This window comes from Rhinolophus sinicus, chromosome X, assembly GCF_036562045.2.
Source record: "Rhinolophus sinicus isolate RSC01 chromosome X, ASM3656204v1, whole genome shotgun sequence".
Taxonomy (NCBI): domain Eukaryota; kingdom Metazoa; phylum Chordata; class Mammalia; order Chiroptera; family Rhinolophidae; genus Rhinolophus; species Rhinolophus sinicus.
The window spans coordinates 76,583,792-76,607,546 of record NC_133768.1 but is presented as its reverse complement, the minus strand read 5'-3'; the positions used below and the strand labels follow the sequence as shown (position 1 = coordinate 76,607,546).

The window sequence follows — 23,755 nt, the reverse complement described above, 5'->3', positions numbered from 1 at the left end:
AAGGACCTTGAATGCCACTTTGACATTTGCTCTGCAGACAATGAGGAATTAGTAAAAGTGTTTGAGTATGAGAGCTACATGGTGACTGTGGTTTTAGAAAGCCACACGAGGGTACAGATGGATTGGAGAAAAGAGAGATGGGGAGTAGTCAAGAGACTATTGCAATAAAGCAATGGACGTCTGGGCAGGAATACCAGCAGAAGACATGGAGAAGAAGACAAGGGTCTTCACTTTATTCAGTTATCAATTCCACAGATATTTGCTGAGCACCTGACATGTGCTAGGGGCTAAGATTCAGGGATGCACTAGACTCCACTACTGACCTCAACCTACTCACAGTAACTGTGGGGACAGAGCCAGGAGGGCAGTTTCCAGGCTCTCGGCCTCACGTGGAAAGGTGCTCACTCGGGTAGTAAATGGCCATCAGCTGTGACTGGATGCCCATCAGCTGTGGCTAGTTGGCCATCAGCTATAACCAGTGAGCCATTGGCCACTAATACAACTGCCATGAATACGCTAGCAGAAAAATGGGGGCTAGCAAGAAGATGGTGGCTGAGCTAGCAAGAGCGGGTTGCAGTTAGCACGGTGGATTGCAGCCAGCAAGTAAGGTGGGTTGGCAGAGAGAAGTGGACGGCAGGTTGTGGATAGTGTGGCTCCTGCTTCCTGCGTCTCCAACCCAGCTTCCAGTAAGACTATAGTGGTATGAATCCCCTATCTATGGCTCTGTGGGTGTTCCTTTTTGGCCTCACCATATCATGCGTTCTTATGTGGGGAGCGGGACCAGAGACGCTGCATGACACCCTGCATGACAGTAACAGAAGCAGATAAGTAAATAGACCATGACACAGTCCCATATGCTAAGGGGTAGGATTGAATTAAGTTTAGGGTATTGTGGGTGTCTAGAGGAAGGGTACCTAACCCAGACAGGGGATTCAGAGATTTCCAAAAAGATGTGATACCTGAGCTGCATCTTGAAAATCGAGTAGAAGACTTCCAGAAAAATGGCGGCGTGAGGTGAGCCTCTGTAAGCTTCCCTGGAATTTACAACGAATCGAACAACAAAAACTCCACAAAGGACTCCCTGCACAGCAGACAGGCAAGACGAAGAAGCCCACTAAATACTAAAGGAGGCTATTCGACCACCATCAACAGGGACAATTTGTGGGAACCAAAACTCAAAAAGGGGGAGAGTAAAGGCCTGAACCGGAATATGGGAATGGAGAAAGTAAGCGTGCTGAAGAAAATGGAATACTCTAAATATCAAACTTTCTTTTACATAAACTTAAGGGTAACCACTCAAAATAAATCCAGAATTGAAATATATACTGAAATAAAAGAAGAAACAGAGGGAAACATCATAGAATACCACCACACAGAAATAATAGACAACAACAAAAAGGCAAAGAAACAATGGAGACACAGCCTTACCAGAAAACTAAAGATAGAATGACAGGAAATCCTCACATATCAATAATCACCCTAAATGTAACTGGACGGACCTCACCAATAAAAAGGCGCAGAGTAGCAGATTGGATCAAAAACCTAACCCAACCATATGCTGTCTCCAAGAGACACATCTCAGCTACAAGGACAAGCATAGACTCAAAGTGAAAGGGTGGAAATTGACACTCCAAGCAAATGGTACCCAGAGAAAATCAGGTGTAGCCATAATGATATCAGATGAAACAGACTTCAAGGTGAAAAAGATAACAAGAGACAAAGATGGACATTTCATAATGGTGAAGGGACTGTACAACAAGAAGACATAACAGTCATCAATATTTATGCCCCCAATCAGGGAGCACCGAAATACACCAAGCAACTACTAACAGAACTAAAGGGAGAAATTGACCAAAACACAATTATACTAGGGGACTTAAATACATCATTGACAGCTATGGATAGATCATCCAAACAGAAAATAAATAACGAAATAGTAGCCCTAAATGACACATTAGATGAAATGGACATAATTGACATTTATAGAGCACTTCATCCTAAAACATCAGACTATACATTCTTTTCTAGTGTACATGGAACATTCTCAAGGATAGACCATATATTGGGACATAAAATCAGTCTCAACAAATTTAAGAAGATTGAAATCATACCATGCATATTCTCTGATCACAAGGCTTTGAAATTGGATATCAACTGTAAAAAGAAAGCGGAAAAAACACAAATACATGGAGATTAAATAACATACTTTTAAAGAAGGACTGGGTCAAAGAAGAAATTAGAGGAGAGATCAAAAGATACATAGAAACAAATGACAATGAAAATACATCCTACCAAAATTTTTGGGATGCAGCGAAAGTAGTTTTAAGAGGGAAATTTATCTCATCACAGGCCTATCTCAAGAAACAAGAAAACTCCCAAATAAATAACCTCATGTTACACCTTAAAGAACTAGAAAAAGAAGGACAAGTAAAACCCATGGTCAGCAGAAGAAAGGAAATAACAAAAATTAGAGCAGAACTAAATGAAATAGAGAAAAAAATGACAATAGAAAAAATTAATGTGACAAAGAGCTGGTTCTTTGAAAAGATTAACAAAATTGACAAACCCTTGGCTAGACTCACTAAGATCAAAAGAGAGAAGACACTGATTAACAAAATCAGAAACGTAAAAGGGGAAGTTATCACGGACACCACAGAAATACAAAGGATCATCCAAGAATACTATGAAGGACTATATGCCACCAAATTCAACAACCTAGAAGAAATGGACAAGTTCTTAGAAACATATAGCCTTCCAAGGCTAAACCATGAAGAACTGGAAAATCTAAACAGACCGATCACCAGTAACGAAATTGAATCAGTCATCCAAAACCTTCCCAAAAGCAAAAGTCCGGGACCAGATGGCTTCACTAGTGAATTCTACCAAACCTTCAAAGAGGATCTAATACCAATTCTGCACAAACTCTTCCAAAAATTGAAGAAGAGACAGTACTCCCTAACTCATTTTATGAGGCCAACATTACCCTGATACCAAAACCTGGTAAGGACAGCACAAAAAAGAAAACTACAGACCAATATCTCTAATGAATACCGATGCAAAAATCCTAAATAAAATTCTAGCAAATCGAATACAACAATGCATTAAAAGATTATTCATCACGACCAAGTGGGGTTCATCCCGGGGCACAAGGATGGTTCAACATCGCAAATCCATCAATGTGATACATCACATAAACAAAATAAAGGACAAAAATCATATGATTATATCAATTGATGCAGAAAAAGCATTTGACAAGATACAACATCCATTTATGATTAAAACACTTAATAAAATGGGTATAGAAGGAAAATACCTTAACATAATAAAGGCCATATATGACAAGCCCTCTGCTAATCTCATAATTAATGGAGAAAAACTGAAGCCCTTTGCTCTACGTTCAGGAACACGACAGGGATGTCCCCTATCACCTCTGCTTTTCAACATAGTGTTGGAAGTCCTTGCCAGAGCAATCAGGCAAGAGAAAGAAATAAAAGGCATCAAATTGGGAATGAAGAAGTTAAATTATCACTCTTTGCAGATGACATGATGCTATATATAGAAAACCCTAAAGACTCCACCAAAAAGCTATTAGAAACAATCAACGAATACAGTAAAGTTGCTGGCTACAAAATCAACGCACAAAAGTCCATTGCCTTCCTATATACTAACAATGAAATCTCAGAAAAAGAAATACAAAAAACAATTCCTTTTGCAATTGCACCAAAAGAATAAAATACCTAGGAATAAACTTAACCAAGGATGTGAAAGACCTATATGCTGAAAACTATAAGACATTTTTGAAAGAAATTGAAGAAGACACAAAGAAATGGAAAGACATTCCGTGCTCATGGATTGGAAGAATCAACATAGTTAAAATGGCCATATTACCCAAAGCAATATACAGATTCAATGCAATCCCCATCAAAATCCCAATGGCATATTTTAAAGAAATAGAACAAAAATCATCAGATTTGTTTGGAACCACAAAAGACCCGAATAGCCAAAGCAATCTTAAGAAAAAGAACAATAATGGAGGTATCACACTTCCTGACTTTGGCTTGTACTACAGGGCTACAATAATCAAAACAGCATGGTATTGGCAGAAAAACAGACACATAGACCAATGGAATAGAATTGAGAACCCAGAAATAAAACCACATAAATATGGACAGATAATTTTTGACAAAGAAGCTAAAAACATACAATGGAGCAAAGACAGCCTCTTCAATAAATGGTGCTGGGAGAATTGGATAGCCACGTGCAAAAGAATGAAACTGGACTGCTATTTGTCACCATGTACCAAAGTTAATTCAAAATGGATCAAAGACTTAAGCATAAGACCTGACACAATAAACTGCATAGAAGAAAACATAGGTACTAAACTTATGGACCTTGGGTTCAAAGAGCATTTTATGAACTTGACTCCAAAGGCAATGGAAGTAAAAGCTAAAATAAACGAATGGGACTATATGAAACTTAAAAGCTTCTGCACAGCAAAAGAAACCATTGACAAAATAAAGAGGCCACCAACTGAATGGGAGAAGATTTTTGCAAACAGTGCCTCCGATAAGGGCTAGTATCCAGAATATACAAGGAACTCATGCAACTCAACAACAAAAAACAAACAACCCAATTGAAAAATGGGCAGAGGACTTGAAGAGACATTTCTCCAAAGAGGACATACAAATGGCAAATAGACATATGAAAAAATGCTCAACATCACTAATCATCAGAGAAATGCAAATCAAAACCACAATGAGATATCACCTCACCCCAGTCAGAATGGCTATCATCAACAAGACAAATAGTAACAAATGTTGGAGAGGCTGTGGAGAAAAAGGAACCCTCATACACTGTTGGTGGGAATGCAGACTGGTGCAGCCGTTATGGAAGGCAGTGTGGAGGTTCCTCAAAGAATTATGAATAGAATTGCCATATGACCCAGCAATCCCTCTCCTGGGTATCTACCCAAAAAATCTGAAAACATTTAGAGATAAAGACACGTGTGCTCCAATGTTCATTGCAGCTTTGTTTACGGTGGCCAAGACATGGAAACAACCAAAATGTCCTTCGATAGATGAATGGATAAAGAAGTTGTGGTATATATACACAATGGAATACTATTCGGCAGTAAGAAAAGATGATAGAGGAACATTTGTGACAACATGGATGGATCTTGAGAGTGTAATGCTGAGCGAAATAAGTCAGACAGAAAAAGCAGAGAACCATGTGATTTCACTGATATGTGGTATATAAACCAAAAACAACAAAAGAACAAGACAAACAAATGAGAAACAGAAACTCATAGACACAGACAATAGTTTAGTGGTTGCCAGAGGGTAAGGGGGGTGGGGGGTGGGAGATGAGGGTAAAGGGGATCGAATATATGGTGATGGAAGGAGAACTGACTCTGGGTGATGAACACACAATGGGATTTATAGATGATGTAATACAGAATTGTACACCTGAAATCTATGTAATTTTACTAACAATTGTCACCCCAATAAATTTAATAAAATAAAATTAAAAAAAAAAAGAAAATCGATTAGAAATTTACCCCATGGTCAAGGCACAGAAGGACACTCTAGGAAGAAGGAACAGAATGTATACTATCATGGAACATCTACTGTGTGCCAAGCTGTTCTTTAGGCAGAGAATCCTTGTTCTTGGGCTGATAGGAGAAGCAGACAACCAACCACTGAATAATAAGATGATGTGGAAAGTACTATGATAAAGATGGTGTGGGTATACAGAGGCATCTAACCCAGGTTGGGGAGGTCAGGGAAGTCCCTTTGGTAGAGGTGTCTTTTGAGCTATCTGTTGTAGATAAGAAGGTGGTAGCTAGGTGAAGAGAGGGAAGCAAGGATGAGGCAGGTAGAGGGAGAGGTGTATGCAAATGCACAGAGGTAAGAAACTGTCTGTGATCTCAGAAACTGTAAACAATTACCTATGATTCACCTACAGAATGAGCATAGAGGGAGCATGGGGAGATGTGAATCAAAGAAATAGGCCTCAAATGCCAAGCTGAGGATTAGGACTCCATCCTATAGAACAATAGTTCTCAGCCTTGATTGCACATTGGAATTACCTGGGGAGCTTTGAAAAACACTGATGACTACTAGATCCCACTCCCAGGAATTAGGAATTAGTCTGTGTGGGAAGCATTGGGATATTTAAAAGCTTCCGCAGTTTATTCTAATGTGCAACCAGGATTGAGAACCATGGCTTTAGGGTGGGAGTTCTTAAATTTGAGTGCTAATGAGAATCACCTGGAGGCCTTGTTAAACACAAATTGGGGAAGCACCCCTAGAGTTTCTGATTCAGTACTCTCTAATAAGTACCTACTTTAACAAGTTTTCAGAGTTGCTACTGCTGCTGGCCTCAGGACCACACTTTGAGAGGCTCTGGTCTCAGGTATTGTGAAGTCAGTTACACTTAAGGAAAGGTGGGGTGTGAAATGATCTGATTTGCATCTTAGAAAAGGAAAAAGAGATGAGGAAGCAGGAAGCTACTGAAGGAATCAAGGCAAGAGAAGACTGAGAGGGAGTCCTGAACTAAAACCATGGTAGGAGGAATGGAGAAAAATGGGTCAAATTGCAGGACTGCTTAGGAAGTAGACTGGGCAAGGCTTAGTGACTGGCTGAATGTAGAGGTGAGAAATAAGGATGCTGGAAAGACAACTCTGGGTTTTTGCCTTGGGCAACCAGTGACTCCAGTTGATACTAGGCATGTTGTTTGCTGTAATCAAAAGTTTAATGTCTTACCAGACTTGGGGCGGGGTTGGGAGGTGGGGCTGGGGGCATTTCTGCAATCAAATATCATAGCAATATTTTGAGGAAACTCCAAACTGTTTTCCATAGTGGCAACACCAATTTGCAATCTCACCAACAGTGCATGAGGGTTCCCTTTTCTGTATATCCTCCCTAAAACTTGTTGTTTGTTGATTTATTGATGACAGTTTGTCTGGAAGGTGTGAGGTGATATCTCATTGTGGTTTTAATGTGCATTCCTCTGATGATTAGTGACATCGAGCATCTTTTCATGTCTATGGGCCATCTGTATGTCCTCTTTGGAGAAATGTCTCTTCAGGTCTTATGCCCATTTTTTTTAATTGGATTGTTTTGGGGGTTTATTTGGTGTAAAGTTGTATGAGTTTTTTAATAAATTTTGGATATTCCACTTCTGGGTCTTCATCCAAAGAAATCCAAAACACTAATTCGAAAACAGAAACTCATAGACACAGACAATAGTTTAGTGGTTGCCAGAGGGTAACGGGGGCGGGGGTGGGGGTGGGAGATGAGGTAAGGGGGATCGAATATATGGTGATGGAAGGAGAACTGACTCTGGGTGTTGAACACACAATGGGATTTATAGATGATGTAATACAGAATTGTACACCTGAAATCTATGTAATTTTACTAACAATTGTCACCCTAATAAATTTAATAAAATTAAAAAAAAAAAAAAAAAAAAAAAGAAAACATATATACACACCTATGTTCTTTGCAGTGTTATTTACAATAGCCAAGATATGGAAGCAACCTAAGTGCCCATCTGTAATGCAGGGTGTCGTGCGGGGAGGCCTGCAGGGTCTCTGGTCCCGCTCCCCACATAACGCAGGATATGGTGAGGCCAAAAAGGAACACCCACGGAGCCATAGGTAGGGGAGTCATACCACTACGGTCTCACTGGAGGCTGGGTTCACTGGACGTGCGACCTGCTGTCCGTTTTGTCTGCAACCCACCAACGACTCTCTTTCACTCTCCTCCCCTCTCCTCCGTAGCTGCAGCAGTTATATTAGTGGCTAATTGGCTAACTGGCTACAGCTGACGGCCAATCAGCCACAGCTGACGGCCATCTACTACCCGAGCCAGCACTCCTCCACGTGAGGCCGAGAGCCTGTAAACTACTTTCTGGGGCTCTGCCCCCACACAGGGACTCAGCTCCCATGCCCCGCACAAGAATGCAGGATATAGTGAGGCCAAAAAGGAACAACAACAGAGCCATAGATAGGGGAGTCATACCACTACATTCTTGATGGCGGCTGGTGAAAACACAAAAGCAAACATCTGCCAATACCCCAACGAGGGGTCTTCCTGCACCCCAGTCTCGCTGGCGGCCAGGTGAGACGCAGGAAATAGGATCAACATGATCGGCAATCTACAATCCGCTTGCTAACTGCACTTGCTAGCTGCAATCTGCGCTTGCTAGTGTAGCCACAGCAGTTATATTAGTGGCTAATGGCTAACTGGTTACAGCTGATGGCCATCTGATCACAGCTGATGGCCATCTACTGCCTAAGCTAGCACCTTTCCACATGAGGTCGAGAGCCTGGAAACTGCTCTCTGGGACTCCATCCCTACACCATCAATAGGCAATTGGATAAAGAAGATGTGGTACATATATACCATGGAATATTACTCGGCCATAAAAAAGAATGAAATCTTACCATTTGTGACCACATGGGTGGACCTAGAGACTGTTATGCTAAGTGAAATAGGTCAGACAGAGAAATACAAGTGCCATATGATTTCACTTGTATGTGGAATCTAAAGAACAAAATAAATGAATAAACAAAACAAAAAGAGACTCACAGATACATAGAACAAACTCATGGTTGCCCAATGGGAGGGAAGTTGGGGGGCTGAGTGACAAAGATGGAGGGATTAAGGAGTACAAATCGGTAGTTACAAAATAGTCATGGGGATGTAAAGTACTGCATTATAGTCAATTATAGTCAATAATATCATAATAACTATGTTTGGTACCAAGAGGATACTAGACTCATCAAATGGATCACTTCTTAAATATATAAATGTCTAACCATTTGTTGTATACCTGAAATTAATATAAAATAATATGAAATGTCAAAAAATATCCCAGCAATAGTCCCAGGGAATTCAACAGGCATCTTTCACTGTCTACGCAATCCCTATTTTTAGCACCAGGAGTCCTCACCTCGACCCTAATCAACTTGGGATTCTCTTCAAAATATCTGGAAATGAAAAGAAAGACGGTGATCATCCTGACGTGATGGCCAACGACCAGAGCCCCAGGTACAGGGCCTGCCCCTCTGCTATTACCCCAGCTGTGTTTATTTCATTCATTCGTCATTTTTTCATTCATTCATCATTTTAATATCTATAGGGCTGCTGCCTAGAGGGTTTTTGAAATAGTCACAAAGGCCACGTTTCACATACAGGTAAAGAATTCATAACGTGTGTGGGGACAGAGCCAGGAGTGGTTTCCAGGCTCTTGGCCTCACGTGGAAAGGGGCTGGCTCAGGTAGTAAATGGCCATCAACTGTGATTGGATGGCCATCAGCTGTGGCTAGTTGGCCATCGGCTATAACCAGTTAGCCATTGGCCACTAATATAACTGCTGTGGCTGCGCTAGCAGCAAATGGGGTAGCAAGAAGATGGTGGCTAAGCTAGGAAGAGCAGATTGCAGTTAGCACCGCGGATTGCAGCTAGCCAGTGAGGTGAGTTGGCAGAGAGAAGTGGACGGCAGGTTGTGGATAGTGTGGCTCCTGCTTCCTGTATCTCCAACCCAGCCGCCACTGAGACTATAGTGGTATGACTCCCCTATCTATGGCTCCGGGGGTGTTTCTTTTTGGCCTCACCATATCCTGCATTCTTATGTGGGGAGCGGGACCAGAGACCCTGCATGCCACCCTGCATGACAGATGTCATAGGAATAAATAGAAGGGGAACTTAGTCCAGACTGGAGGAGTCTCAGAACATCCCAGAGGCAATGACATCTGAGTTTTGAAGTTAACCAGAGAAAGAAGTGGGAGATGTATTGCAGGGAGAGAGAAAAATGTACACAGACTGGGGTAAAACTTAGGAAATGGCGCAGCGAGCAGGATCTGGTGCCAGCCAAAGCTCTCCAAAGGGCAGTGGAGCTTGTTCATATGAACACTCAGTCACAGGAAGACTAGGAGGAGCAGCTGCCAGAGAGCTCAACCCCGTGGAGGGGTGGGAAGATGTGGACAGTTCTCCAGCGTGGGCCAGAGATAGTGAAGGTCATTGCGGCCCTGTCGCTGGGAAGTGCTTGCTGAGGCCCTCATCCCCAGGTCGGGGAGGACTGGAGCCTCGCCCTGCGGAGAGGGCACATTGTGAGGCTAACGCACAGCCCTGGCGAATGACTGTGGACCGTGGGGAACGGGCTCCATCCCTAATGTAATGGCCTGCGTGACTGTTTGTTTGGGAACGTACCGCCATGTAGTGGAACTGGCGGATGTTTGCTTTTGTGTCTTGACTGGCCGCCATCGAGAGTATGTAAGCACCTTGACTGTGAGCTGCTATTGTTCCAGCAGGGTACCCTGAGAGGCCCAGAGAGAGTGGCAGTGCCCTGAGAGCCCTGGCTGAGCCCAGGAAGTCTGGCTGTGCCTAGAGAGTGGCAGTGCCCTGAGAGGCCCTGGGTGTGTCCAGGAAGTCTGGCTGTGCCCAGAGAGAGTGGCAGTGCCCTGAGAGGCCCTGGCTGGGCCCAGGGAGACTGGTGGTACCCTAAGAAGCCCAGGAAGTCTGGCTATGCCCAGAGAGTGGCAGTGCCCTGAAAACCCTGGCTGAGCCCAGGAAGTCTGGCTGTGCCCAGGAGGACTGGTGGTGCCCTGAGAAACCCTGGCTGTTCCCAGAGAGACTGGCTGTGTCCAGGATAGTGCATTCACCTCCAGGCTCCTCGCATAGCACCCCTCACGGAAGGCGCTTGTCACATAGATTGTGAGGCGAGACCCTGTAGGGGTGGAGTGTGGGGACAGAGCCAGGAGTGCAGTTTCCAGGCTCTCGGCCTCACGTGGAAAGGTGCTGGCTCAGGTAGTAAATGGCCATCAACTGTGATTGGATGGCCATCAGCTGTGGCTAGTTGGCCATCGGCTGTAACCAGTGAGCCATTGGCCACTAATATAACTGCTGTGGCTACGCTAGCAGTAAATGGGGGCTAGCAAGAAGATGGTGGCTGAGCTAGCACGAGCAGATTGCAGTTAGCTCAGTGGATTGCAGCTAGCCAGTGAGGTGAGTTGGCAGAGAGAAGTGGATGGCAGGTTGTGGATAGTGTGGCTCCTGCTTCCTGTATCTCCAACCCAGCCGCCACTGAGACTATAGTGGTATGACTCCCCTATCTATGGCTCCGTGGGTGTTTCCTTTTGGCCTCACCATATCCTGCATTCTTATGTGGGGAGCGGGACCAGAGACCCTGCATGCCACCCTGCATGACAGATGTCATAGGAATAAATAGAAGGGAACTTAGTCCAGACTGGAGGAGTCTCAGAACATCCCAGAGGCAATGACATCTGAGTTTTGAAGTTAACCAGAGAAAGAAGTGGGGAGATGTATTGCAGGGAGAGAGAAAATGTACACAGACTGGGGTAAAACTTAGGAAATGGCGCAGCGAGCAGGATACGGTGCCAGCCAAAGCTCTCCAAAGGGCAGTGGAGCTTGTTCATATGAACACTCAGTCACAGGAAGACTAGGAGGAGCAGCTGCCAGAGAGCTCAACCCCCGTGGAGGGGTGGGAAGATGTGGACAGTTCTCCGAGCGTAGGCCAGAGATAGTGAAGGTCATTGCGGCCCTGTGCGCTGGGAAGTGCTTGCTGAGGCCCTCACCCCCAGGTCAGGGAGGACTTGGAGCCCTCGCCCTGTGGAGAGGGCACACATTGTGAGGCTAACGCACAGCTCTGGCGAATGACTGTGGGCTATGGGGAATGGGCTCCATCCCTAATTTAATGGACTGCTTGACTGTTTGCTTGGGAACGTACCACCATGTAGTGGAACTGGCCAATGTTTGCTTTTGTGTCTTGACTGGCCGCCATCGAGAGTATGTAAGCACCTTGACTGTGAGCTGCTATTGTTCCAGCAGGGTACCCTGAGAGGCCCAGAGAGAGTGGCAGTGCCCTGAGAGCCCTGGCTGAGCCCAGGAAGTCTGGCTGTGCCTAGAGAGAGTGGCAGTGCCCTGAGAGGCCCTGGGTGTGTCCAGGAAGTCTGGCTGTGCCCAGAGAGAGTGGCAGTGCCCTGAGAGGCCCTGGCTGGGCCCAGGGAGACTGGTGGTACCCTAAGAAGCCCAGGAAGTCTGGCTATGCCCAGAGAGAGTGGCAGTGCCCTGAAAACCCTGGCTGAGCCCAGGAAGTCTGGCTGTGCCCAGGAGGACTGGTGGTGCCCTGAGAAACCCTGGCTGTTCCCAGAGAGACTGGCTGTGTCCAGGATATTGCATTCACCTCCAGGCTCCTCGCATAGCACCCCTCACGGAAGACGCTTGTCACATAGATTGTGAGGCCAGACCCTGTAGGGGTGGAGTGTAGGGACAGAGCCAGGAGTGCAGTTTCCAGGCTCTCGGCCTCACGTGGAAAGGTGCTGGCTCGGGTAGTAAATGGCCATCAACTGTGATTGGATGGCCATCAGCTGTGGCTAGTTGGCCGTCAGCTGTAACCAGTGAGCCATTGGCCACTAATATAACTGCTGTGGCTACGCTAGCAGTAAATGGGGGCTAGGAAGAAGATGGTGGCTGAGCTAGCAAGAGCGGATTGCAGTTAGCAAGTGAGGTTGGTTGGCACAGAAGAGGATGGCAGGTTGTGGATAGTGTGGCTCCTGCTCCCTGTGTCTTCAACCCAGCCTCCAGTGAGACTATAGTGGTATGACTCCCCTATCTATGGCTCCGTGGGTGTTCCTTTTTGGCCTCACCATGTCCTGCGTTCTTATATGGGGAGCGGGAGCTGAGACCCCCCATGCCACCCTGCATGACAACCTTCTCTTAAATAACCAGGAAAACAAATGTAGTTTAAAGGGTAGCCTGCAAAGACATTTATTCTGCATGGATTTAAAATGTATAAAAAGAAGCAATTTGCCAGTGCATCATTGATAGTGACTATTTGTAAGACTACTCTGTGGGTAGTAGACTGCCAGCAATCAGCAGGACCAACAGGTTGATGGGTGGGATAATTGTCCATTAGGGAACAGATAACTTTTGTACCATGGGAGGGTTCGACAGGATATAGACATAATAGATGGAAGAAGAATTAGCTAATGTGGTAGGAGTTGCAGCTCCATTTCTGGTAGTAACCGTTCTCTGACTGAATCAATGATTAATCAAAGACATATTCTCATTTGAAACTCCTTGCTCACCAGTGCACAAACCCCGTTTTGGGTTAAATGTAATAACATCATTAAAAACTGCTGTTCAAGAAACTCAAATTGGGGCCGGCCCAGTGGCTCAGGCGGTTAGAGCTCCATGCTCCTAACTCCGAAGGCTGCCGGTTCGATCCCCACATGGGCCAGTGGGCTCTCAACCACAAGGTTGCCAGTTCAACTCCTTGAGTCCCGCAAGGGATGGTGGGCTCCACCCCCTGCAACTAAGGTTGAACACAACACCTTGAGCTGAGCTGCCTCCTGGATGGCTCAGTTGGTTGGAGCGTGGGCTCTCAACCGCAAGGTTGCCAGTTCAATTCCTCGACTTCCGCAACGGATGGTGGGCAGCGCCCCTGCAACTAAAATTGAACATGGCACCTTGAGCTGAGCTGCCACTGAGCTCCCAGATGGCTCAGTTGGTTGGAGCACATCCTCTCAACCACAAGGTTGCAGTTCGACTCCATGAGGGATGGTGGGCTGTGCCCCTGCAACTAGCAACGGCAACTAGCAACGGCAACGGCAACTGGACCTGGAGCTGAGCTGTGCCCTCCACAACTAAGACTGAAAGAACAACAACTTGAAGCTGAACAGCACCCTCCACAACTGAGATTGAAAGGACAACAACTTGACTTGGAAAAAAGTCCTGGAAGTACACACTGTTCCCCAATAAAGTCCTGGTCCCCTTCCCCAATAAAATATTTTTTAAAAAAGAAAAAGAAAAAAGAAACTCAAATTACTTTGCCCCAGAAGAAATCATGTCACATTAGAGAGTGCTTCTGTGAACTCATGGGCAGGGGCCGTGTAGGGTGTGTGCCTATGTTTAAATGTCTGAATCCTCAATGCCTACCTAACACAGGGGTTGACACATACAGAGCCCTCAATAAATGTTTGTTAGAGTAAAATAAAATCAACTAATACATTTGTCCATTCGTTCATCTATGTATTCCTTCAAGAGACATTCATTAAATACAGGAATTAAGAGCTCTGGCCCAGGAACCATATGCACCAGACTTCAATTGCAGCCCCAACCAGCTGTATGCACTTGGGCAAGTTACTTAACTTCTCTGAGCCTGACGCCTCCTGTGTGAAATGGGGAAACAATAGCACTTGCTCTCATAGGACTGTGTGAGGGCTAAATGAGTTAGAGTATGTTAAGTGTTTGGTACATGGCCTGGCCCATCAAAGTGCTCACTAAACGGCGACTGTAATTATTATCATTGCTATATACACATGGCTAGGCCTTTCTCAAGAAACAAGGTCCATATGAGAGGCACTCTCTTAAGACACGACAAGTCTTTTGGCCAAAGCTGGTTTTCATTAAAGTGGTTATTTATGGTTCCCAGCCCAGAACCCTCATGCCCTAGGCCTGCCATTTCTGGCCTGGTGCCCTCCCGTGGCAGCTCAGGCTGTCTCCATGTAGGTGGTGCTCTCTAGAGAAGCTTGAGAAATTGCAGAGCAGGAAGGTAAAGGAGGAAAGTAAGGGCTGACAGGAATGCAGTTAACCATCAACATGCAACTCTCACTGCACCCCCCTCATTGTTAATTCCCTTGGGTGTCTTTCTGTGCTTTTGTATAGCTCTTTCTGGCAGCATTCTACCTATTAATTGCTAGTTCTAATGTTTATCCTCTCGGCTCAGTTGAATACGATTGTCCTTGATTTTGATTTTGATTTTAATTTTAAGGAAACAGTGGAGAACACTTGAAGTTCAGTCAGGAGGTAAGGGAGGTCATACAAGTTAGTGGCTATGAGAGGATTCTGGTTATCGAAGAGCTGTGTGACCTCGAGCACATTGCCTAATGTATCTGAGCCTCAGCTATAGAAAAGGGAAAGGGAGAATAATGGTTTTCAAGACTAAGAGGAAACTACCTAGTACCAAGAGTACTGCACAGTAAAGTGCTAAATAAATGGTGGCTGTGACTATTATTCTGGGATCCCTCATGTGGAAACAGAAGCCCAGAGAGTTAAGGGGACAACACCCATGTAACTACTTAGTACAGAGCCTTATGCTTCTTATTCTCACTACAAAACTAGGCCTGCCTCTTTCAAGCCCTTTATAGTCTCCCGTTTATACATACTCTGCTATACTAATTACAGGTCATGCTTGTTTTTTACATCAGGCAAACTTAACAAATTTAAATTTATGCTTCCCATATCTGTCTAACTGCGTCTTATGAGCAACTTGAGGGCAGGAGCTATAGATTGATCATCTAATATCTCCTTAGTGAATGTCGGCATTTGAACTAGCAGTTAACCATCTACTCAAGTTGTGTATGTCTTACATCTCCTATGTTTAACTACAAGCAGTACAGAAAAGTGTAATGGGTGCATTGGACTAATACAGGCCTGGATTTGAACTCTACAACTGGTACCTGGGTGTAAAGCACCTACCAATGCTGAAAAAATGCATTGCTGGATAAATGGTAATAGTATTAGTAATAGTACTAGTAGCAGCAGCCACAGCAGTAGTAATAGTAACTACAGTAGTCCCTCCTTATCCATGGGGGATACGTTCCAAGATCCCCAATGGATGACTGAATCCAAGGATAGTACCGAACCCTATACACATACTATGTTTTTTCCTATATGTACATACACTTCATGGTTTCTCTTTGGCTCATCTGAACTGCCAGCATCACTACTCTTGAGCTTTGTAGCCATTATTAAGTAAAATAAGGGTTACCTGAACACAAGCACTGTGATACTCCTACAGTCAATCTGATTACCCCAGGGGCTATTAAGTGACTAAGGGGTGGGTAGCATATACAGTGTAAATAAGTGGGACAAGGGATGATTCACATCCTGGACAAAGCAGGATGTCACAAGATTTCATCACACTACTCAGAATGGCATGTAATTTAAAACTTATGAATTGTTTATTTCTGGAATTTTCCGTGTAATATTTTCAGACCTTGGTTGACCACGGGTAACTGAAACTGTGAAAAGCAAAACCACGAATGGAGGGGGGGGGGCTACTGTGTTAGCAAAAAATGGAGTAGGAAAATTTCCCTAAGGATTAATTCTGTACTTGAGGGCTATGAGGGGTCCAAAACAAGCTATGTGGAGGAAGTAGTGTAGTTGAATCAGATAAGCCTGGGTTTGAATCCCAGCTCCCCACATATTGATGGTGTAATCTTGCATTAAGCTCCCTGAACCTCAGTCTCTTCAAACGTAAAATTAAGAAAATGACAGTACCGGCCTCACAACTTCTTGTTGAGAATGAAATAAGATGTAGTATGTAAAGCACACCATAGCATATAATAAGGACTCAAAAAAACTATTTTATGAATTAATGAATGTGTATTATCAATAAAATGGCATGAAAGAAGCTTCAGACACTCTTTAGCATTTGCATGAGATTTGAAGGAAGAAGAGATAACTCACAATAAGAGCCGGTTAAACCACCTATCTTTTACCATGTGTCGTGCGGGAGACCCTGCTCGCTGCACCATTTGTCGCGTGAGGTGGCCTGCGGTGTCTCTAGCCTGGCTCCCCACATGAGAATGCAGGATATGGCTAGGCCAAAACGGAACACCCACAGAGCCATAGGTAGGGGAGTCACACCACTATAGTCTCAATGGAGGCTGGATCCACACGACCTGCAGCCTGCTGTCCGCTTCTCTGCCTGCCACCCAACCGACTGACCAACCAGCACAGCCGAGGCAGTTATATCTGTGGCTAATTGGCTAACTGGCTACAGCTGATGGCCAATTAGCCACAGCTGACGGCCATCTACTACCTGAGCCAGCACCTTTCCCCTTTAGGCCGAGAGCCTGGAAACTGCTCTCTGGGACTCTGTCCCCACACCATGTAATACCTAATGTTAGAAACACTAGAAAACTAACGTTATCAGAACAAATCATTTTCAGTGAATGCATAGAAAGAAGCCACTGTTTCACAGCATAACCACACAGTTGCTAGAGTTCAGAGAGTGCCTCAGAATGTGGTTAAGTATTCATAAGGACAAATCATATGGAATAGTCAACCATGTCACCTCCTCCCAAATGCGTAGAAACAAATATACTAATAACCAAAGAACCCCAAACCAAAAAACCAAGTCAAAGCAGTTGAGAACTGATCATGGTAGTGACCTCACTGGACTGAGCCTTTGCTCTTGGCTCTGGAGTGGCCTACCAGATTGGAGAACCTCTCAGGCTGAGCAGTTGATCCTGACAGGGAAGTCTGCTGTCACTATGTCACCACATGTCCTCTCTCCTCTGTATGAGTGGAGGGAAGACTGGTCATGATGGGGTGAGATCAGCTCCCAGCCTAGGATGTAAAAACTGCCTTTTCTCCTTTTTCTGTTGCCCACCCCCTTCCCCATTCTTGTTTGAGCATGCACCTGAGAATAGCATTATTCAGGATTCCTGCATTCTCTGACTCTTTTTTTAGTGTTTGGATTGGCTGTTCACCAAGGCAATTGAAGAGCATTTTCAAAGAGCAGGTGAGTTTGGGGAAGATCTCTTATCTTCTCCAATATTTTAACTCCCTGCAAATTAAAGCAGGCAGAAACCCCGTTGGAAAGAGCATATAAGTGCTCGTAGGGCTTCCTAATTAAAATCTCTACAAGATACCCAACAAGGTGGTCATTTTCAAGAGAACATTACCCAGGTGTGGTAGCTGCTTTTAAGAAATTTGAGAAGTGGCACGCAGGTTACATTTCTGTTATGAAAACCACTCTGTTTCTTCTAAGCAAGTGATGTGTGGTATTGCAGTCACGGGTGTAAAACATCTGGTTTTAACCAGAATGGGTGATTTGCTCACAATTGGGGAGGGCAGGTAAATATGGCTTTTCCTCCTGGTCTTGTATCTGGCTCAGACATGCAAATTTCTGTCTGTAAACTTACTCTTCCCTGCCAGAACCCAATAGGGTAATATCAGCAGCTGGCAGAGATTCGCCTATGGTTACAATTGCCACATGGCAACAGGTAAGGACAGCAGAAGGCTGCCAGCGAAGGGAGCCCAGCTTGTCTGAGAGACAGTTACCCTGGCTTGCCAGTCAGGGGAGGGAACAGGCCCTGCTCCAGGGCCAATATTGGAGGTGCAAAGAACAGAACCAGAAAACATGGACAGGAAAAAGGAGGTGACATTTGTTGGGCATGTCCTCTCTGCCAGGCACTATGCTAGGTCTTGGTATGTTCTCTCATTTGATCCCAGCAAGAGCCCCGACTTTATAGAAAGGGAACTGCTACCATAAGGAAAAGACAGATCAAAAGCAGGAACCAGGAAAAGCACAAATTCCAAAGTGCCCAGAAGACAAAGGACTTGGAATCAGATGCAAAGCAAAATTCAGGAACCTGAGTTCTTTATAGTCATGGGATTGGGATTGGGACTAGGGGATTTGCATCTCTGCCTATTCTGCTGACTGATTCCCTTACTGGGCCAGCTCGGTCTGTCACACCTGGAGGTGGCTGGTAAGGGATGGTTTGGCAAGGACTGGAACCAGAAGAGAGATGGATAGGTGTCTGCAATAGATTCCTTTGAAGAGTACATTGATGGCCATATGCCATAAAACTCCAGCTAGGATGTTAAGTAGGAAAAGAGGATAAATCAGTTGCAATAGAAAATTTGACACATTAATTTGAACTCTGTTTGTACTTCTATAATCAATGCTAATCATTTCCCTGTTTGGAACTAAGATATTTTGCCATTATTAATACCTGTTGAAAAATGCAAATACGCTTGAATCTCATTAGCTGAGACCTGTGTGTAAGCATACTGACAAGTGCAATCAAAGCATGGGTCCTACTGAAACTAACACACAATAGAAGTTGCAAGAGAACTCTGATTCATAAATTGTCGAAATAGTCTTCCCCCACAGACAACATTAGCTTTCATTTGTTCTTGAGCCAAACTGCCCTTGGCTCTGATCAGCCGTAAGTGAACAAATGGCAGTGCATTACAGCATTCTGCCACTAGAGTGTACAACTCCTACACGCATGACAAGCAAGCATCTCTCACCTTCAGACCACTGTGCCTACAAACTGAAAAGTCCAAGTTCATGAAAAGAGTTAGATCCTGCTTAGTCCTTTGAAGGGCTAGAAAATATTTCAAAGTTGACATACATCAGAGCGATCCATTTACACTGGTTGGGCTCTGAAATGCAGTCAGAGGGGTTGGATGACAACCTCAAACAATGACAACACAGTTGCATTCCCAGCTGTGTTAAATGACCAGCATATCATGATTGCCTTTTCACACAAATGTCAATGACATAATCCTAACAGGCTGGCAGCTCTCTCACTGGAGTAATAAAACAATGACCCAATTATTTTGGAGGGCTGAAGCAGCAGATGTGATGACTGGGTATGCTGTGCAGGATACTGTGTGTGATGGACGGGGCACAGTAGGGCAGCAAACTGTGTGCCGAGGATTTGAAACCTGCCTCCCAAGCCAAAACTCCTGCTATTCATCCAGTTGGAAAAAAAAATAAAGCCATTCAGTATGAAAGTTCCCACTTGTTCTCATGACGGAGGCCAGTTGGGAAAATGTGGCGCAGCACTGATTGAAGCAAATTCTGTTTAAAAAACCAGCGGGTATGTAGGTATTTGTTTATTTATAACTCCCTCCTCCTACTCCCCCACACCCTGCCTCATTCTGCAAAGGATTTAAGATGGGATTTGAACATTTGAATTTAAAGTTTGTTTAAGTCCTAAACAGGTCCAGCTACTTTTTAGATTGATGGCAAAATGAAACCGTTTGAATCAAGTGCCTCGCTCTACAGATACTGCCTTGGTTTTCCCAGTCAGAGCTGGTCCCCCTTGTAGCCCATGGTGAGAGGGACCTCTTGCACCAGAACGTCCTCGTCCCCAGTGATATGTTTTAATACAAACTAGGGAAATAAACATGAGCCTATGAGCCCAAAGTCTGAAAAAATAAAGGAACATGGATTCACTCGCTCCCACGCTCATTCACTCACTCAACAAATATTAACTGGTGCCTATTCTGGAGCAAGCTCTATTCTAGGCACAGGGGAAGCAAGAATAAAGACCCAGCCCTTGCACTTGAAAAGCTCCCAGTCTGGTGGGAAGGTTAGACAAGTACACAAGCCCCCACACTGCCGCATGATCCGTGCTGTAGGAGACGAATGTGCAGAGACTGCAAGGCACAGAGATGATTTCATCTGCGGACTCAGACTCTAACTGTCTTGGGTTCGACTTGTCCTTCTGCCTCTCACTAGCTGTGTGTCCTTAGGCACTTTGCTTTAACATCTTGCAGCCTCAAGTCCCTCATCTATAAAATGGGGCTAAATTGAATTGACGTCATTGGGACATTATGAGGATTAAATGAGATAATCTGTGTAGAACACTTAGAATAGTTCTTGGCACATAGTAATCACCCAGTAAAAAGTCAGCTTTTTATCCTTTCTATCCTTTTTGATTGATTTTTGTAAGACTCCGTGTCTGATGGTGAGACTCCAAGGACTGGTTTCTAAAACAGAACTGCTTTTAACAAACTCCTCACTTTAGCCTGATATTTTTTTTTTTGTTTGTTTGGAACGACACGGTTCTGTCCTGACTTTTCCTTTAGCAACCATATGTCTGGCAAGAACCTCGGGGAGAAAATGTTTTCCAGATGGTTTTGTTTGTCAGCCTACTATGTGCCAAGCACCCCTCTGGGTGAGACAGACACATTGCTAAGCTATAAAAACTCCCTGTCCTCTTGAAGTTTACATTCCAGTGGGAGAGATTATAAACAGATAAATATAAGCAGAGTTAATTACCCGAAGAGGTAAGTGTGATTAAGAAACTATTGCTGATAAAAGAATATTAGGGAGGGGCAGGAGGGAACTAACTGTAGGTGGTCAGAGAAGGCTCATCTCAGGAGGTAGCATTTAAGCTGAGACTGAAGGGTTAAGAAGCCTCCACCCACAGTCCAGGCAGAAGGCCCAGCAGGCACAAAGGCCCTGGGGCAGGGGGAGACTTTGAGAATGTTCCAGAAAGCAAAAGAACAGCGTGGCTCAGACATACAGCCCTGGTAGGGAGGTAAAGCAGGCAGGATTATTATATGCATTTTGAAGATGAGAAAATAAAAGACCCAGATAATTTAATGGACTTACCCACAATGCCTTGTACATAGTAGGTGCTGCATATATTGTAGAATTCTCAGTCAGTAGGGCGGGGATGAGGCCCTCTGCTTTCCAAATTCAAACTGTGATCCCACACAACTAGGAATCAGCTACCCAGGAAGACTGAAATATAGTCTTTTTTGTTGGTGAGTCATACGCAAGGCGCATTAGAGTGTGGGGTCCAGTGGCCCCAGCTGCCGCCTGAGTGTAAGGGGTGGGGGTGGGCTCAGGCCGTGGCTGAAGCTTTTTAGCATGTTTATGATGAGCTGAAAGCGCTCACTACTTAATTTAAAATACTGCTCACACATACACATACAATTCAACAGCTGGAGTTGCTGCCAGGAATTGAAACTAAGTGTAGAAAATTGGAGGAGCAGAAATATCAGGTAGCTGGCCATTTCCCAGCTCTCACAGGCTGTCTCTGACCCCACACAGTCCCATCTTCCCTAATAAACTCCCAGAGGTCAGGACATGGATGGTGGCAGCAGCAGTTGGGGGAAGGGAGTCCTCTGCAGAGCCCTTCCTACCAGCCACCCTAGTGGTTTCTACCTGGTCTTAAGCTTTCCTGTCTTCCTGAAGTGACATGCCAATACCTCTCCATCCATGCCTATTAGAATAGTCCTCTAAGTCCAAACCCACTCTCCTGGTGAAGCCTCCTTTTGCAGCCCCTCCCAACTCCCTCCATCTTCATGTTCCTGGAAAGCTGACAGTTGGGAAAACTCATCTGGCCCAACTCACAAACTGTCTGGGCTGGCAGCTGCTTTTTCCGGTGTGTGTATCTTGTCTCCCCAACCACACGGGGGCCCTCGGCACACATTGGAGGAACTGAGTTGCTACCTCTTCTATTCCCCACAGCTCACAGCACAGTAGTATGTACACAGTGAGAGTTCCATGTGCATTTGCTCATGGATTAGATGATAGTATCACTTGAAAAGCCTTTTGGGTGGAGTACCTGCTCTTCACTGAAAAACAAGAACTTCAACTTGGCAAAAATGTGAAAGCCCTCAGGGGTATCCAGTTTCCTTCCCACTGCTCCCCTATATCCAGGGTATCCTGCCTACAAGCTGAATGAACCTGCAGTCTTCTCAATCAAAATGCCCCACAATGTATCCCTTTGCTCATAATATCCCTTCTGACTGGTGGTCCTCTCTGCCAACTCTACCTATCAAAACACCAACTCACTTTTGAAGGTTAAATCCAAATGCTGTCTCTGCCATGGAACCTTCCCAGGCACAATTCATTACTTTGTCCCAGAAGTCTCAAGGCACTCTGTGTCTACATCTTTCATGCTATACGCTGGTGAGCTAGAATAACCTAGGTTCAAATCTTGACTCCATCACTTCCCAAGGCAACCTCATTTTTCTCTTCTGGAAAAGGGGATAACAATCTGCCTCAATGACATACTGAAAGTTGCAAAAGAAGTAATAATATCTGAAGCCCATTCAGTACAACACTTGGCTCAGTAAGTGTTACTAGTTGTCATCGTCTCTGTGAAGCAGGGTGAAGTCATGGTTAAGAGTGTGGGCTTGGGAACCAGACACATCTGGGTTCCAGGCCTGGTTCTGTCACTACCTAACTGTGTGACCTTGGGCCAGTCACTTCCTCTCTGAGGCCCAGTTTCCTCATGTGTAAAATGAAGTAATAATAGTTTCCCTGCCCCCATACCAGAACCTGTTGGGAAGGTTCAAAGGTAATGTACACAAGGTAAACCACTGAGCACAGGGCTTGTCACCTAAAAATTGCTCATTCAGGACAATGCTCCCCTAGAACCTATAAAACTCCTTTAAGGGCACAGACAGTATTTACTTATCTTTGCATCTTTGCCTGTCTAGCCTAGTCCAGAACCTCTGCAGCTGGCGGGCCCACAATAAATCATTGTTGAATTGAATTGAAAACCCAAGCCAGATGTGCCTCCTCCCCTGTCAAGTGAAGCTTGCAATCTGGTAGGTTGGGCCTGCTGTCCCTTTGATGCTACCTCCCTCCAAGCTAAGAGGCTACCATTGTCTCCTGGTCTATAGGGATTGAGGCAGGGTGGTGGGGAGGGGTAGGAAGCTGGGAAGAACAAGCAGGACAAGCTGGGTAGGGAAGAGCACTGTCTGTTCCTGGTGACTCCTAGCAAACTGCCTTTTAAGGATGCCACCCTAAAGTCTCTGCTGCATGAAAAGAGGTGGGTTTGACACCTGAAGTGACATACCAAAGGCGCTCACCCATCCAGTGCCCAGCTGGAGAGGAAACCCGCCTCTCCCCAAAACACCCAAAAATGGAAGTAAATGAAGGTATCAGGAGAAAGCTCCCTTTCCCTTTAGGAGAGATGGTGAAACTGAGGTTCAGAAAGGTTCAGCTCTGAAATCAAGAGATGGGGCTTCAAAGCAGAGTTCAGCTGGCACCACAGGGAAGTTCTAACCACTTAGCACCCTGCCTCTAGATTAGTCTTGCTACAGAGGAACAGAGGTATGTACTTATCCCCCCCACCCCCTCAAGACCTCTGGGAGCAGAATACAAGGCTTATTGGGGAAAAATACTCTGAGGAGTACCAATCTGTTAATTAAATGACCCAATATTTGTAAAGCAC

General features: G+C 44.8%; 1 long non-coding RNA gene across 1 annotated transcript in view; it reads left to right on the top strand.

Annotated features, from left to right (window-relative positions):
- LOC141569672 (uncharacterized) overlaps window positions 1-23,755 on the top strand; it is a 43,759-nt gene that overhangs the window by 17,473 nt on the left and 2,531 nt on the right. The window contains exon 2 of the long non-coding RNA XR_012493407.1: window positions 8,943-9,056. This is a non-coding gene — a long non-coding RNA (uncharacterized LOC141569672). The remainder of the gene's footprint in view (window positions 1-8,942; window positions 9,057-23,755) is intronic.